Genomic DNA, 17,164 nt, shown 5'->3' on the forward strand with positions numbered 1-17,164 from the left:
TTAGTATGAAAATTGGGGAATTCGTGGAAGGGAAGTTGGGTCGACTTTAGAAAAAAGTTTTAAGAATGAGCACTGATGTTTAAATACTGGTGTTAAAATTGGTTTGTTTTTTTTAAATGAATTAAATATAAAAAGGTCAAAAATTGGGGACAAGAACTTGTTGAATTAACAATTTGAATTGGAATATAAGAAGGGGAGGTGTGGGGAAGTCAGGGAAATATGTTATTGAAAATAAGGATTGTAAACTTTATGTGTTTTTAACTTTTTTGTTTTTTCTTTTTGAATTTTTAATGTATAAAGGAGGAAAAACTCAATAAATATCTTTTTTTGAAAGAAAAAAAAAAAGAAACCCCAGAAAGCTGCTTCCAGATAGTGGAGACAATATGGAGCAGGGACAATATGGAGTGAAAAGTTTTCTGACGTGCAAAAGGTGTCAAAATCCTGGTGGAACATTGGATGTTCCTGGCTCTGCTTCAACTCATGACTTGTGGGCTGCTGCCATTTTCAGCCCTATCAAATAGGACTGTGAGCAAGAAAATGTTTGAGAAGCCCTGAACCACGGCAAGTCTTTACTTCCTTTATTATATTACTTGGTGTTTGTTGGGAGATGAGATAGAGATAGAGATAGAGAGATATAGATATAGACACACACACACACACTTTTCATTTGATTAAGCTGTATATTTGGGGAGGGTGGGTGGATTCTCACTGAACTTATCTCATCTCACATTATTTCCAGCAGTCATGAAAGCAAGATGGGATGAAAGCAGATGAGAACACTCCTAGCGACAGTGCTGTTCAATAGCACAGTTCTATTGTGTTTCTGTAAGCTGCCGTGGGGATCCTTCTGGACTAAAAAGCAGGGAGGAAATCAAACGGAATAAAACACACTTAAATAAAAACAAGAAGGGGAAACTTGCCAAAAAATCTCCTGCAGTAAATGGCCAGCAGTCTGAAAAGCCCTTCCAGCTCATTCAGCCGCATATTAAACACCCAGGACAAATGTACCAATAGCAAAAGTACATCAGAACTATATAAGGAGACTCCCAGACCCTGGGCTCAAAGAGGCTGTAAGTCTGTCATAATGCAGCCGTTTGTTTGTTTGTTTGTTTGTTTGCTTGCTTGCTTGTTTGCTTGCTTATTTGCTTCCCACCTTTCCCCCAGAACCAGGTGGATTACAAAAATTAAAACACACAGCGCTAAAACACAGAAAGCTACGAACATATAAAATATAATAGCTAAGAAGTAATTAAAATATAATGGAATTAAAGTGAAGTAAAAACCAAATCATGAGAAGGAAAGATTCCCTGGAAAAGACCCTGATGTTGGGAAAGATTGAGGGCACAAGGAGAAGGGGACGATAGAGGACAAGATGGTTGGACAGTGTTCTCGAAGCTACCAGCATGAGTTTGACCAAACTGCGGGAGGCAGTGGAAGACAGGAGTGCCTGGCGTGCTCTGGTCCATGGGGTCATGAAAAGTTGGACACAACTAAATGACTAAAGAACAACAACAACAAACCAAATCTATCACTGCATAGGTAGTAGATACACAAGAGAGTAAACAACAACAACAACAACAACAACAACAACAACAACAACAGCACAACACATTTAAAAGGCCTTTCCTTAAACAGCAAAAGCCTATTAGAATAAATCAGCTTTTACCTGCGGGTGGAAGGACATTATATAGGACAAGACTAAAAAGCAGACTGGGGGAGGGAAACTGAAATGCCCCCTTTTAACATCAAATAAACTGAGTCTGAGAAATGTGGTTGAAAATGCGTAGCAGCAAAGGAGCAAAACAGAGAGTTAGATCCAGACTAAGTTGGCTGAACTTGGATCTTATTGAAATTAAATGCAAAGTGTTAGTCATGGTTATGTCAAGTCCCATTGATTTCTGATGGGAAGCAAGTCCAACTAACCCAGTCCAGATCCAAGCCATATGGGACGAAGAAACAGACGGATCCATAAAAAGTGAGAGCTGTTGTTTTTTGTGATTATCTAAGCAAACTACCCTTATCAAAAGGGCCCCTTTGCCACAGACCTTCAGCCAGAGAGTTTGGCGTTTGCCAAGCTCAGCAAGCAGTCAAACTGCTTACAAGCGTCATAGGCAGATACAAAGCAAATGAAGTCAGGGCAGAAGGAGAAAGAGGGAAATCAAAGAGCTTGAATGGAGCCTTTGATCAGAGAACTTCAATCGGCCCAATAAATAAAAGCATTAAGAGCCTGCTGCTGAGTTTGTAACAGCAGGGAATCCCAAATCCCACTGGCCCTCCACTCCTAGTATTCACAGTATAAAATTGTGGTTTTTTCCCTGTCGCCACTCCCCAATCACACAAGAATCTCGTAAGTCTCCTATTCTACATGCCCCAACACCAGAAGTTTCTGGAAATAATGGCATCCAAAGTCTAAGTGGACCACTGGAAATGTACCCCTGCTGCTGAAATGGGAGGTTGTGTGAGTTATTTTTGGTTGTTTTTCTTTAATTATTTAAAATAATTGGGGTTTTTTTGCTGATTTTGCTTACAGTTTTATCCTTTTTGTAAGCCACTGAGGGGTGTTTTTGCAATCAAGCAGTAGATATATAGATATAGATAGATATAGACTACCAGGGAGTGCCCAGTACTGGTCAGGTATTTTTAGAAATCAGAAAATACCATAATTTTTAAATGGATAGTGTGTTAAGTTTGGACCAGTCACCCATCTGATGGAGTCAAACCAAAGCCAGGTTTCAGTCTGCCATCTTGACTCAAAATGGCAACCTGGCACCCCAATATCAACGAGGACTGCCACTCCCACCTTGGGAATCCTTGCGCTGAGTTTGGCACTGGTATCTTGAGAGGTGGCCAAACCAAACCGATGCCAAAAAAGGAGTGATGGTCTGGAAGGAAGCAAGAGGGACAGCATCGGACATGTATTCTGGGAGAGAGTTCAAGGCACAAAGGGAGGAAGGGTGGCGGTGGTGAAGGAGGAGATCTTCATCTAGCCAAGATTTAGGAAAGGGACATACTTAATTTCAGAATTGAAAGGAAAAGGGGCCAAGGGATATAAGATCGCTTCACAAACAAGACTTCATTTTCTTTTTTCCATTTTGATTCATCGCTTGCATTCCGTCTTTTAAAAATAATCGAAAGCATTGGCTATAGAAATGTTGGGTTAGCTTTGCCACGGCAAAGGAGAAGGGAATATTTTTCACTCGAGGGGAAGCAAAGGTGGACAGAAAAACGGGTGTGACTCATACAGCAGGTTACATTCTGGTCGTGGAGAAGACCTGTGCTTCTATACACACACACACACACACACACACACACACCCCTCCAAGCAAGCAAGAGCTCAAGAACGTGAAAGGCCTGGAGGGGCAGACTCCGTTCTCAAGCCTGAGGCTTACCACTCCTGCCCTAGCAGAAAGTGCTTTAATAAGACAAGGCAATATAGGCTTCACCCTTCCTGCTGTAGACAAAGTCTCAGGGGCAGAATGAGGGGTGGGGCAATGGATTAAATGTACAGGGAAGACTGACCCCCCCAAAAATAGCATTTCCTGTCTACTCTACCCACAAATGGTGGATTCCTCATTTAAGGCAAACCCACTGGACATGACTCAGTGCTATCAGTTCTGAACTCGCTGGGGGAAACAAATCTGGAGGACTTGATGATGATGATGATGATGATTGTTATTGTTATAGTCCAGGACTCTGTTGTGTCCCTTGAACACCAGCTGAACACCAGTTTTATCATCATAAAAACATGAAAAATAATTTCTCCTACCATTTACCTTATTGCACACCCTCAAGGGGGTGGGAAAAACCACAAAATCATTTCAACTAATTAGACAAATGGTAGCAATATTTACACCAGCCTACCTCCAACAAGGGCTACACCAAGGTTAGGTAACTGTTGAGTTTCAGGAAGTGTTGCTTTGGCTAATGGAAATTAAATGGTAACCTCATTTTAAGAGCGTGTCAAAACCACTTCGCAATGCAAAGAGAAATGATCAAAAGGTTTCTGTCACTAAGAGGAGCAGCCTGCAATTACTTGGGTGAGCACATTGCTTTGCTTTTTAAAAAAAAAAAAAAAGTTGATTTGCTAAAATATTCTCTCATCTGGCCAGAATTCCACTGAAGTTGAACAGGGGTCTTATTTAATAGAGATGGTTCTCAATTGCCCTGTAGATGACACACGTAGCAAAAGATATATCCAATTTGCACTTGGCATGAACTACACTTCGTTGCTGCAAATGCAGGCTGAAAAATAGCTTCTATATGCAGTGAAACATTAAGGCAGATGCGCTAATGGCCATGGCTCCTTCTGAATCCTCTGATCCAGGCCAGAAACAGGAAACACATGAGGACATGGACTCAAAGTTGGGCAGGGAATGAAACTATGCAGCAGAGCTAGCTTGATGAAGCCCTCCTCTGCTCTCGGAGCTGACAAGGTGAGAGACCCAAGCCCTTCCCATCCCTTGGAGGATGAGAGGGAAAATCTTAGATGCAGCCATCTGTGACACACTGGGAGAGACTGGGGGAAGAAGAGGTGCAACCAGCAAGACCTCCCAGAGAGATGTGGTGAATCAAGAGAAGGGGAGAATCTTTCCCCCCACTCCCCAGATAAGTGCCTGTCTTCAGGTCAGGAATTGCTGAAGGCACACAACTTCTTGTGAGTAGCTGAGCCTTCTCTGCTCCTGTTTAAATACTTGGTTAGAAGGCAGGGAAACTTGTTAGAACTGTCCGGTCTTGGAACTCTTGATACCAATCCTGGACTAGGGCTGGGCAATTTATTGATATATCATCCACAACCCGTTTGAAGTCCATATTGGTTTCATAATGTTTGACTTAGCAATATATCATGAATCAGTGTGTGTGTGTGTGTGTGTGTGTGCATCCACACTATGCAAAAATCATGATACGGGGAAAACCATGAAGCCAGCCAATGCCTCTACTTAGCTCCATCCTTATTTCAGACACTGTGGTACCTCGGGTTACATACGCTTCAGGTTACAGACTCCGCTAACTCAGAAATAGTACCTCAGGTTAAGAACTTTGCTTCAGGATGAGAACAGAAATCGTGCTCTGGCGGCACGGCAGCAGCAGGAGGCCCCATTAGCTAAAGTGGTGCTTCAGGTTAAGAACAGTTTCAGGTTAAGAACGGACCTCCGGAACGAATTAAGTACTTAACCCAAGGTACCACTGTATCACGATGTTCAGCTGGTGATATATCATGATGTTGAAAACCAGATGTTGGCCAGCCCTATCCTGGACTGCTGAACCTTGTTTTTGTCTCTTGAACTGGTTATGCTGTTGCCACTGCTTTGCTTTGTTAGAGCACCGGGACTAGATACTGCTCTTTCCTAGCCACTAAGTCTGAACCATTGATCTGCTACAATGAAAGTTTGCTTCTTACTTCCAAAAAGCACCACTGTGGTTGGATTTTGGACAGGAGTTTGAAAGTACTGGACTGAACTGCAAATATCTGGGAATGCTGCTGTTCAAGCCATGGCTCAAGGTAAGAAGTGGGATTTTAAACTATGCTAAAGTGGATCTGACAAGCATTTAAACAGCTGGAGGAAACAGGTGGCCTGTCAGTCTTGCGGCTCGGGCAGTTGCACTATTTGTGGAATGAGCTCGTGCTTGGCTCAAAGTGCTCCATGTCGCACTGCCAACAACCATCTTGGCTCAAATTTGCGTTATCCCAGCAATGAAGAAATGAGCAATCAAGGACAATTAGGAATTACCTGCCTTGATGGCATCGCTCAGTTGCTACTAGGAACGATTAGTGCAAAGTGGATCAAGCTCCAGCCTTTTCACCTCCTCCTTTGTAACAGTTATCCCAATAGGCAAATTGTTGACTGTTAAGCTGATAAGGTAAGAACTTTCATCTTAAGGTACGCATAAATACTCCTGGTTGGTAGCAGAATGCTGTATCTGGGAGACTGAGATAATGCACTAGTCCTCCTATCTTTTTAATAAATAATAAAAAAGAACTATTGAACAAATAAAGAAAGAAAACTACAATAAAATTAAAACTACTTTTTTTTTTTACTTCTTTTGTGAAAGCAAATTCTAGCCACAATAAAGTGAGACCTGTCTGTATCTCCGCCATCACTAACCTAAGAAGTGAAATCTCTCTCTGATAGCAAAGGAATCATCCTTGGATGTGTGTCCTGTGAGGGACGATGCGCAAGAGATTTGTGGTTGTGTTTCCACAGGCAGCAAACCTCACCTCATCGCAAGTATTCACTTCTTCAGATACTGTCCCCATACAGGTGAGACCTCGGGATTGTGGTGTCAACCATTGCGGGCTGCCCAGATGGCACTGCTCCATAACACTGCCTTTACAGTGGCAGTTCCCCATTTATGGAATGGCCTCCCTGGCAAGGTGTATCCATCTTCCTCATTACTGATTCCTTTAGGAGGAATCCGAAAACAACTAGACTTTTTATTTTTGGCTCTAGCCTTGTCCAGCATCTTCTTCCTTTGACTAAAAGGAACTACACCCCACCAGTACAGGTTATTCTCCAGCTGAGCACAGGTATAAAGAGCGCAGCAATGCAGGGAAACTATATGCTCTCCTCGAAGTTCAGAGTACGTCTGCGCCATATGTTCTAGTTTAGAAGCTACAGAACTCAAGGTTTCATCTACCCAGGTAGCTGCCTTATTGTTTTCTGTGGCAACAGTTGCTCTGATGCTGTTTACAGAAAGGAGGATGATCTTCTCGTTGGTTAACCCCAGGTACACGGCAGATGGGTGATGTATAATAATAATAATAATAATAACAATAATTTATTTATACCCCGCCCATCTGGCTGAGTTTATAGAAGAATTCTGTGCATTTCTGTAAGGTTCAGATTCACTCCATTTCCACTGATACAGCTCCCCTTTACTGCTCACTGCCACAAGCTCAGAATACAAGGCACCAATAGAAATAAATTTCATCCCATCCTTATCCGGCCACCACTGCAACTCCTCTCCTAAAGAGACTGGGCTTTGGACAGGTGTATTCTTCTTGTCAAGGTTTGGCTCCCTTTCTCTGCTTGTAGAGCCTCTTTCATTATCAAATGAGGCTCCATCAAGCCACCTTCTTTCACACAAACATAAAACAGACTCACGTTCACGCAACAGCTCAGAGTCTCTCTCTAAGGGAAGAAAGAGAACTCGGGACGAGCTTAGCCTGGAAAGTGATGAGCGCCAAAAGGATGAATAACCAAAGTAATATCTTCTGAAAACATAGCATCAGCATCAGAAATGACACTTGGGTGAGCAGAATGTATGTCAGCATCCAGAAGAGACATAGGATCCTCTCCAGGAAGGTAAGATTCACTCGTCGTGTCATCACCATCATCCCCATCTTCATCATAACGGCTCAGCAAGTTGCTGACTGCAAGATTTACATCAAGATTTGTCCGCTGGAGCTCTCTTATAATTACACTCCTAGATTTTCCTTGTAAAACAACTTGTGCCTGTGAAATGAGTTCTTCTGCAATAACAGATGCTGGAATCATTGGCTGGGGCTGACTACCCAAGAGCCCAGATCCTCTATCACGCCCTGTTCAAATAACTTGTGTTTGCGTCCTTGAACCTCTAGCTCCAGCTGATGACCTACCAGAGGATCCTTCTTCACTTCCTCTGACAACAGAGCTCCAGCAACTCCCAAGGGTCTTGCCTGCCAGTCTGCCCAGAGTTTCAGAATCCAAAAACATCCCTGCTTATCCAGGCATTCGATGGCTGAAAGGCACTGTTTCTGGCAAAGCTGAGATGCCTGGATGAGGAAATGCTTTTGGAATGCTGTCAGGGTTTTTTTAATGCTTTAGTATGGATGTGCCTGCAGCCCTGTGCGCCTTCAGGAGCAAGGGCAGGATATACCGTATTTTTCTGTGTATAAGACTAGGTTTGTTTCCTTTAAAATAATGTAAAAAATTAGGGGGCATCTTATACTCTGGGCCATCTCCCCCCATTTTCTTAAATCTGAATCCCCCAAAATAGGGGACGTCTTATGTCAGCATCGCCCTTGAGCCAGTACCACCAACTAGACTCATGCACTTCAGCCCCGACTGGGCTAGGCGAGCTGGGTAGCACTTCCAGAGACCACCTTCTGCACAGGAACAGGTCAAAGTGCTGTGGACTCACAGCTTAGAGTTGTGAGCACCGGATTCACTTCCACAAGTAGACAGTCATCACACAGGAGAGTATAGCAGAGTATAGCAGAGTATAAACGACTTGGAGAGCAGCTCTGTAGAATAACTTCTTTATTCTATCTACAACTATTATACAACTATATACAGAGCTTGATGAGATAAAGAGTGCTAAACTGCACTGAGTGTCTGCAGCTGCTCTTAGCAGCAACCTTATCTCTACACACGATCTCTAACACTCAGTCTCTCTCTCTCCAACACACTGACTGACTGACTGACTGACTGACTCTTTGATTTGGTGCTGGAGCAGAATAAGTAGAAAGCAGAACACCGCCCTCCTCTCTGGAGAATCAGCAGACTCATCAGGAGATTCTTGGATATGGGAGGGGTGAAATCTCCTCATCTTATACATGTCTTATAAAATATCTGGGCATTTCCAGCTGTTCCTGTCTGACGGGGTATCTGTCACTCCAAATTATACCAGGCAGTTGCACAACTAGGAGGTTTGGTTTCAATCTTACGGAAAGGTAGCATTTCTAGGGGGAAATGTGAGCTTTCTCCAGAATTCGGCACCATCCAGGTCAAGGCTTAGGTGATGCAAATCAGTCGCTTCAGAAAACCCCAACCGGGAAGGAACGTTGCTTACATTCAGGGAAACTTCCAAGTAAACTTGTTTAACATCCGGCTGTTGAGCGCTAAAGCAAGCCCTTGTCTCCCATTGGTCGCCACAGGACTTGGGCACACCTAACTTCCAATGAAGCAATTGCTCAATACCATTCTAGAACATAAAGAGATTAAAAGCATATTTGCAAAGGAAGAAGGGTGGCAAATTAGGAGGGCTATTTGTAAAGGGACGTTCAAGTCAGCTGTACCACACAGGGGATAAACAGCAACATAAAATCACTGCTGTCCAAAAGCAGCAATGGACTAATATTTCCCATAAGGAAAACAACATAATAAAACCATGTAAGGTCTGCCAGCCGGTGCCAGCTCAGATCGGCTGTGCTGACCCAGCAGCTGGAGAGGTCCTCAGAGGAAAGAAGTCAAAAACTCTTAAGGCAATGTGGTAGACTACTGATAAAATGTCTGGCAACAACAGCGAAACAACACAAATATCACCGTGTACACTGTGATAAGCCACTTGCCTCAGTGTTATAAAATCCTGTACCATTATTTTGAGGAGGAAAGAGCAAGAGACGCACAGGCTGCACTCACCAACCTCCCAAATCCAAGAGTTTGCAATAAAATTACTGCTTTAAAAATTAATCCTTCCCTTCCAGTGTTAAGAGAAGTACATGGAAAACATCACTCGATAATTAACCTGCTGCTTGCATTATTACCCAACCGCTCCTCCAAGACTTCAAACCACACCGGCTCTCAGATTTTAAGAACATTTCGTTATCTCTGCTTAGCCTCTGGCAAAAGGCAGGAGTTCAATTAAATAAATATATGGCATGCCAGAAGAAGGGTCCCGTGGTTATACATGTTGCTCATGCACAAAATGCAAACACAACCTTCCCAAGGAATTTTGTGCGTGAAAGGGTAATAAATCAGGGCAGAGGACATGTTACTGTAGTCAGTGTTGTGAACGGAGGACAACTTTTCCATCCAGAAGGTCCCCGCTTCAATTTCTGGAATCTCCATTTAAAACAATCAGGTAGCAGGTGGATGGGAGAGGTCTCCATCTATGTTCCCTGCTTGTTGAGGAACCTTAGGGCTATATGGACAAAAAGTCAGACTTGATAGAAGATGGCTTGCTAACTAGACAGGGATATATTCAAAGCAGCCCTAAGGAGAGTGTTCCATCAGTGCAAGGTTCTTTGCCTGCCCAACAAGACATTCTCTTCTGGAGGTTCAAGACCAGATTTGGGGATGGCACAGGGCACATGTGGGGGAAGTAGATGGGGGAATCATGGTGTGCAAGAGGAAGTTGTTCTGCTTGCACAATTGTTTAGCTGAATGGCATCAATGGGTTTGTCAGCTAATTAACTGGTGTGATTGGTCAGCTAAAGATTTTTTTAAAAAACTCAAGACAAAACTTTGTCCAACCCAAGCAGATTGGTGAAGCTGGCAATAACCAAATAAACCAAGACTTGGGACGCTACAACTATGCAGTCGGGAGAGATGCAGCAGCTGCCTTGTTCTCTGACATCTTTCCGCAGGGCCTGCAAGATGGAGCTGCTCTGCCAGGCCTGACCCCCTTCTTTCTATGGGACCCTGTATGTAAGTGGCCTCTTTGGCTATTTCTATCGGCCCATATGGGACCAGCATAAGTGGCCGGGCCTGGTGAAATTTTAATTCCTTACCCCTATGGTTATGATTCGTGGGTTCCCACTTAATTTTATTGTGATTTTAAATGTGATTCAAATTGTATTTTAAACTAATCTTTTGATTTTGTGTTTTTAATGTATTTTATATATTTGGTGTTAGCCGCCCTGAGCCTGGTCTCAGTCGGGGAGGGCGGGGTATAAATAAAATTTCTTCTTCTTCTTCTTCTTCTTCTTCTTCTTCTTCTTCTTCTTCTTCTTCTTCTTCTGTAAGGTTGGTTAAGATAGCTGTTTCCTTTCTACTTCAAGTGGTTGTTTCGTCTTTCATGGTGAAACTGACAACCACCTTCCTCCTGACAAAAGGAACTAGAGGCCTCAGGGCTACAGACATGAGAGCTACTGGCGCAGCAGTTGCAGTGTTGGACTAGCAGTTGGGAGTCCAGCATTCAAAACTCTACCTGGCCATGAAGCTCCTAGGGCAACCTTGGAACAGTCACCATCTCTCTCAGCCTAACCCACCTAACAGGGTTGTCGCAAGGGACAAAAGGGGAAGGGGGAGAAAAATGTATGCCACCTTGAGCTCCTCAAAGTAAAGGTGGGAATATAAATGCAATAAATAGCCATATATTTCAATTTAGAAGTCTTGCTTACACCTCCAGCAAACAAATGTCTCTGAAACAGCCAGGGTTTGTTCCCCAGTTTCCCAATTAACAGTAGTATCAAGGATTAGCATCCCGTATGGCCAAGCACTGAACCTACCCCAACTAGAAACACGTTTCATCTAGATCTCAGGTTGATGCTCTCTCTCCTTTCCCAGCAAAGTTTTTTTAAAAACAAGTATTTGCCACCAAACGTATCTTTCCTTGTAATGTGAAAATCCAAATCCCAATAATCTGATTTATTCTGAGCCATTCCCTGCAATTACATTAAATCCTAAAATGCACAATGTTCTAAGGTCTATTTATCAGGACCTTTTCTTTCGGCAACGCAAGAAGGTAAAGAAGATTACTCACAACTAACATATTAATTATGATGGAGCTGGGCTGAAATTGAAAATCTCTGTGAGCCACACAATTCTAGTATCCCTGATGAATACAGCTTTCGCCAGAATGTCAGGGAAATGGCTCCTGGCAAACTTCCAAGTGTAAAAAAGACTGAATTCCACTGCCCCATCTGTCCATACCCAAGTTACTTCAAAAGACAAATTTAAGAACTAAACTAAGGACACAATAAGATATTTTAGACATAGAAGATCTCATCTCCAGCAATAAAATGGAAGGAAATTAGTGGATCAATTCTGGTTTATTCCAGCATTCCTCGTCATTTGCAACAACAAAGAGAAAGAGGTTTTTAAGACAAAGCACTACCAACATCTGACACATCAGCATAAATTAAGGGCAAAGTGACCCTGAAATTTCCCATGTTATATACCACATTTTTCTGTGTATAAGACACCCCCATGTATAAGACGCCCCCTGTTTTTGGGGACTCCAAATTAGGAAAACACCCCTCAACACTACTTGTGTATAAGACGAGCCCCAATTTTAAACCTAATTTTTTGGTAAAAACAACAACCTAGTCTTATACGGCAATTATCCTTTTCGTTGGACTCGACAGTTTTCACACAGCTGATAGTGGCACAACAATAACAAGTTCCTTAGCCCTATGTTATGCAGGGTATTTTGAAAGGGGAAGGGGGGGGAAACAGAGCTTTAAATTAACTATTTAGTTCCCGAAGGTACTCATTCCCTCGGCCTGAAAAGGGAAATGAACACCGCACCCCATAGTTGCCTTTGACTGGATTTAACCGTCCAGGGGCCCTTTACCTTTTCTTTAATTTTTAACCATCTTAATGTTTTGAAGCAAAAGGAGGGAGGGAAGAACAGACAGACAGACAGACAGACAGACAGACAGACGGAAAGACAGACAGACAGAGGGAGAATTGAGGGACCCTTTAATGCAGGGTTTCTCAAACTTTGGTCTCCAGCTGTTTTTGGACTACAACTGCCATAATCCGTAGCTAGCAGGACCAGTGGTCAAGGATGATGGGAATTGTTGTCCGAAAACAGCCAGAGACCCAAGTTTGGGAACCTCTGCTCTAATGCTCGCTTACAAAAAGTAGAGCAGAATACTGGCAAAGACCTAAACAGGTCTGTACACTAGTTGCTGAAAACCATAGGCAGGCAGAGTGCTGTTGTGCTTAGGTTTCGCTTGTGCGCTTTCCATAGACATCTTGGTCACTGTGAGAACAGGATGCTGGACTAGGTTTGCCCTTAGTCTGATCCAGCAGGAAAGTATTCTTTCTCACAATCCCATCTCCTTGGCACACATCTATCTGCTTCTATAAAACTGAAAAAGTATCACTCTCTGTTTAAAAACACACAGACACACGCACACTTTGGAGTTGCCTGCGTATGACTTGAGAATTATCCTTTGATTCCTTAAGCCTGGCACTTTCACAGTTTAAAGAAGCTGTATCCTCTGTGTTCAAAGGAAGGGAATCTCTAAGTATTTGATATTCAGGTTATGTATATTCATAAGAAATGCTTATAATGGATTAAATAGGCATAGCTAAACAATTAAATGGAAAATTTAAAATGTAATTGCGGTCTTAGAAAGTTTTCCGTCCACGTGCTGCAGAACCACTTTAATTCAGCAATGAACTCATTCTTTGAACATATATTGTGGGGGTTTTTTATTACCAAATAAATTAAAAAGGCTTCAAGTGAAGATAACTGTTAGCTTTATTATGATGATTTGACATCCACCAAATGATAATATTAGTTCTGAGCTGTTGTGCCTAAAGGAATTATTAAGTCTCTTTTTTAAAAAAAAAAGTCATTTGAGTGACACCTAAGTAAAATTGAATAAATATCTCAAGTTTGTTTTTATTTAGGTCAAAGATGAACTGCGGTGCAGCAGCTAGCTAGCATGGTGGGCTCAGAAGTGGGAACTGGAGGCTCAAATCCCTGCTTAGCTCTGAAACCTGAACATCCCTCTATTTACCTCAGAAATGTTTTGTGAACCTTTATTTGAGCAGCTGCAAAAGATTGAAGCCTTTAATGCCAGTACCAGGGGGATCTTATATTCTTTGTTTATTCGTGTATTTATTATTTCAGTTTGTATGTCGCTTTCCCACATAACTGTGCCCACAGCGGCTCCCATAACAACAGAAAATATAAATCAGTATTACAGTAACAACCCAAACACTCATTCATTTCAAAACATCGTGGACTGCATTCAATGAAGTTTTACTCAAGAGCAGACCCACTGAAATTAATGGACATGACTAACTCAGGCCCATTAAGTTAAATGGGTCTACTTGGATGCAACCCTCTGGGCAGGACTAGTGTCAGATTCAACCCAATATGACAATCCAGATAAATAGTTCATCTTAATGAAATAGATATTATAACAAATTCATTATAACATAATAATAATAATTTATTATTTATACCCCACCCATCTGGCTGAGTTTCCCCAGCCGCTCTGGGTGGCTTCCAACAAAAGATTAAAAATACATTAAAACTTCAATCATTAAAAACTTCCCTAAACAGGGCTGCCTTCAGATGTCTTCTAAAAGTCAGAGAGTCGATTATTTCCTTGACATCTGAAGGGAGGGTTTTCCACAGGGTGGGCGCCACTACCAAGAAGGCCCTCTGTGTGGTTCCCTGTAACTTTGCTTCTTGCAGTGAGGGAACCGCCAGAAGGCCCTCGGCGCTGGACCTCAGTGTCCGGGCTGAATGATGGAGGTGGAGATGCTCCTTCAGGTATACTGGGCCGAGGCCATTTAGGGCTTTAAAGGTCAGCACCAACACTTTGAATTGTTCTCGGAAATGTACAGTAAACCATCCAATGGCATCCGTTAGCCAAAATACCGTATATAAATCTGAAGCGGACTGGTTAAACATTTCCAATGCAATTGGATATAAGCAACACCCAGAACTAATAAGTACATAACTTTTTTCCAATAGAGGTTAAAAAATAAAGGACACACAGTTCCTAGGAGCTTTATCATACGTTAAAAAAGCATCTCTCTTTAGGTGTATCTTCAGGCTTGCACATGCCTTGAAGGAATCTTTGACTACTTCTCTCTCTTATGAAGAGACCCACTGTATACTACAAACACAAGAGGCCCAGAGGATGGCAGCAGAAGAAGAGGCCTTTTCTGTGGTGGCTCCCCATTTGTGAATGTTCTCCCCAGGGAGGTTTGTCTAATGCCTTCATTGCATATATTTAAGTACCATGTGAAGACATTCCTCTTTTCCTAGGTCTTTGGCTAATTAAACAATCTATGGCCTTTTAAACTGGAGGGTATTGTTTTGTTTGTTATTATGTTATGTCTTTTTGTGTTTTTATACTGTAAAACCGCCCTGTGATCCTTGGATGAAGGGCAGCGTATAAATTTGATATAATAAAAATAAAATAAACCTGCTCTGGAAAGCCTTCCCCATGTCAGAACTGGCTTGCCAGGTGGCATTGGGAGCTACAACCTAAATACCCCTAAGCCCCAAAGCCTATTTAGGCATAGAATCATAGAGTTGGAAGGGATCCTGAGCATCATCTAGTCCATGGGTAGGCAAACTAAGGCCCAGGGGCCGGATGTGGCCCAATTGCCTTCTCAATCCGGCCCGCGGACGGTCCGGGAATCAGCGTGTTTTTACATGAGTAGAATGTGTCCTTTTATTTAAAATGCGTCTCTGGGTTATTTGTGGGGCATAGGAATTTGCTCATTATTTTTTCCCAAAATATAATCCGGCCCCCCACAAGGTCTGAGGGACAGTGGACCGGCCCCCTGCTGAAAAAGTTTTATGACCCCTGATCTAGTCCAACCCCCTGCAAATGCAGGAATATGCAGTTGTCCCTTACGGGGATTTAACGTGCAACCTTGGCCTTATAAGCACCATGCTCCAACCAAGCAAGCTGCAGAACTGCTTTTGCAGTTCTCTAAAACCCAGCCAATGGCCTGATTCACATGTAAACACTAAGTCAAACGTTGTGATTCCCAAGTGCCTGGCAACCCACTGTCTGTTGAGTGCATGGAAAGCAACGCGCAAGGGAAGGTGATAGGTAGGCAGGACAACCCATCTGCCCATCATCTAACATCATAATGACAAGCAGGACAGAGCATGGGAGAGGAAGTCTAGGGTGGCAGAGGCTTTAAAAAGCCTGTCCGCTCTTAGCCTTTGCTGGATCAAGTGGCTTGCTCAGAGCTATCCGAGGTCCTGAAACCTCTGGCCAGCCTTGCAACCTTCTTCCTAGAACCTGGCCTCAGACCAGAACATGCCTTGCTGTTCAGCACCGAGATCAACATTTTTCGGCTTGTGCGTTAAGGCCAGCCAAAAATTGTGGACCCTTCTATAGCACTTCCATAGCAGCAGCATGCATAAATAGATAGATATATGGATGGATAGATAGATATGCAGATTTGTAGTAATACAGCTCTTTCCTTACATAAATCAGCCTCCAACAAAACATCCTTTTTGGAATCATATGTATTATAAAACATATGCAGCTCAAATTTATTCTTAGTATCAGTGATGGAAATGTAACCCACAGCTGATGAAAGACAACCAGAAGGCATGGCGCAGAGCCGTTCATTTTTAGAAACTATCGTTCTATCACCACCCCCTTTTTTCTTGTGTAAAACCTGACCAACCCACACAGTTTCTATTCCTATCACTCCTTCATTTACATAATTGTAACACAGAAGAATATAGCTAGCCAAGGTTCTTTCCTCTCCCCTCCCCTCCCCTCCCCCCCAGTAATTACACTAAGTCAGTATCTAATGAAGGATATTTTTTTGTATTTTAAGCAGCTTAAAAGGATCGTTTTCATGAATATTTTTTAATACAAATCAGTACACCAAAAAACAACCGCATAGTGCTTCAAAACATTTATCTAATGAAGTGCTAAGTCAAAGCCATGCAGGGACAGGAAAGTCAAGCCACTTGATGCAATCTCTTGATCAGGGATAGCCAACTTGCAGCCCTTCAAATGTTGCTGGACTACAACTCCCATCATCACTAACCTAATTGGGGTTATGCTGGCTGGGGATGATGGGACCTGTAGTCCAACATCTGGAGGGCACCACATTGACTTCCTGTGCTCTTGACTTCAGCCTGTCTTTCTCACATTTATCAGTATATATATTTACCATCCATAGTCTGAAATCCTAGGAATGATTTAACACGTTGTGCTGAGAATGGCTTACTTTCAACGAACTGACTTTGCTGGGGCAGTTTCCCCAGAAAGATTTCTCCCATTTGTACTGTATGTTTCGGGATACGGTTTGCTTTGTTAGCTCTGGTATGTGCTTTTACTCATTAATCGTGTAGCATGCTTGTAAAAAGGTAAAGGGACCCCTGACCATTAGGTCCAGTCGTGACCGACTCTGGGGTTGCGGTGCTCATCTCGCTTTATTGGTCGAGGGAGCCAGCGTACAGCTTCCGGGTCATATGTCCAGCATGACTAAGCGACTTCTGGAAAACCAGAGCAGCACACGGAAACACCGTTTACCTTCCCACCAGAGCGGTACCTATTTATCTACTTGCACTTTGAGGTGCTTTTGAACTGCTAGGTTGGCAGGAGCAGGGACCAAGCAAAGGGAGCTCACCCCGTCGTGGGGATTCGAACCACCAACCTTCTGATTGGCAAGTCCTAGACTCTGTGGTTTAACCCACAGCGCTACCTGCATCCCTGTAGCATGCTATTAAGAAAGCCGCTATTAAGAAAGCATTTTTCTGGTCAAGTTAGTCAATAGATTTGGTC

General features: G+C 42.8%; 1 protein-coding gene across 6 annotated transcripts in view; it reads right to left on the bottom strand.

The window, feature by feature from the left end:
• Positions 1-17,164, bottom strand: part of SNX29 (sorting nexin 29) — a 213,788-nt gene that overhangs the window by 139,112 nt on the left and 57,512 nt on the right. The window lies entirely within an intron of this gene.

The sequence above is a fragment of the Podarcis raffonei genome, chromosome 14 (assembly GCF_027172205.1).
Source record: "Podarcis raffonei isolate rPodRaf1 chromosome 14, rPodRaf1.pri, whole genome shotgun sequence".
Taxonomy (NCBI): domain Eukaryota; kingdom Metazoa; phylum Chordata; class Lepidosauria; order Squamata; family Lacertidae; genus Podarcis; species Podarcis raffonei.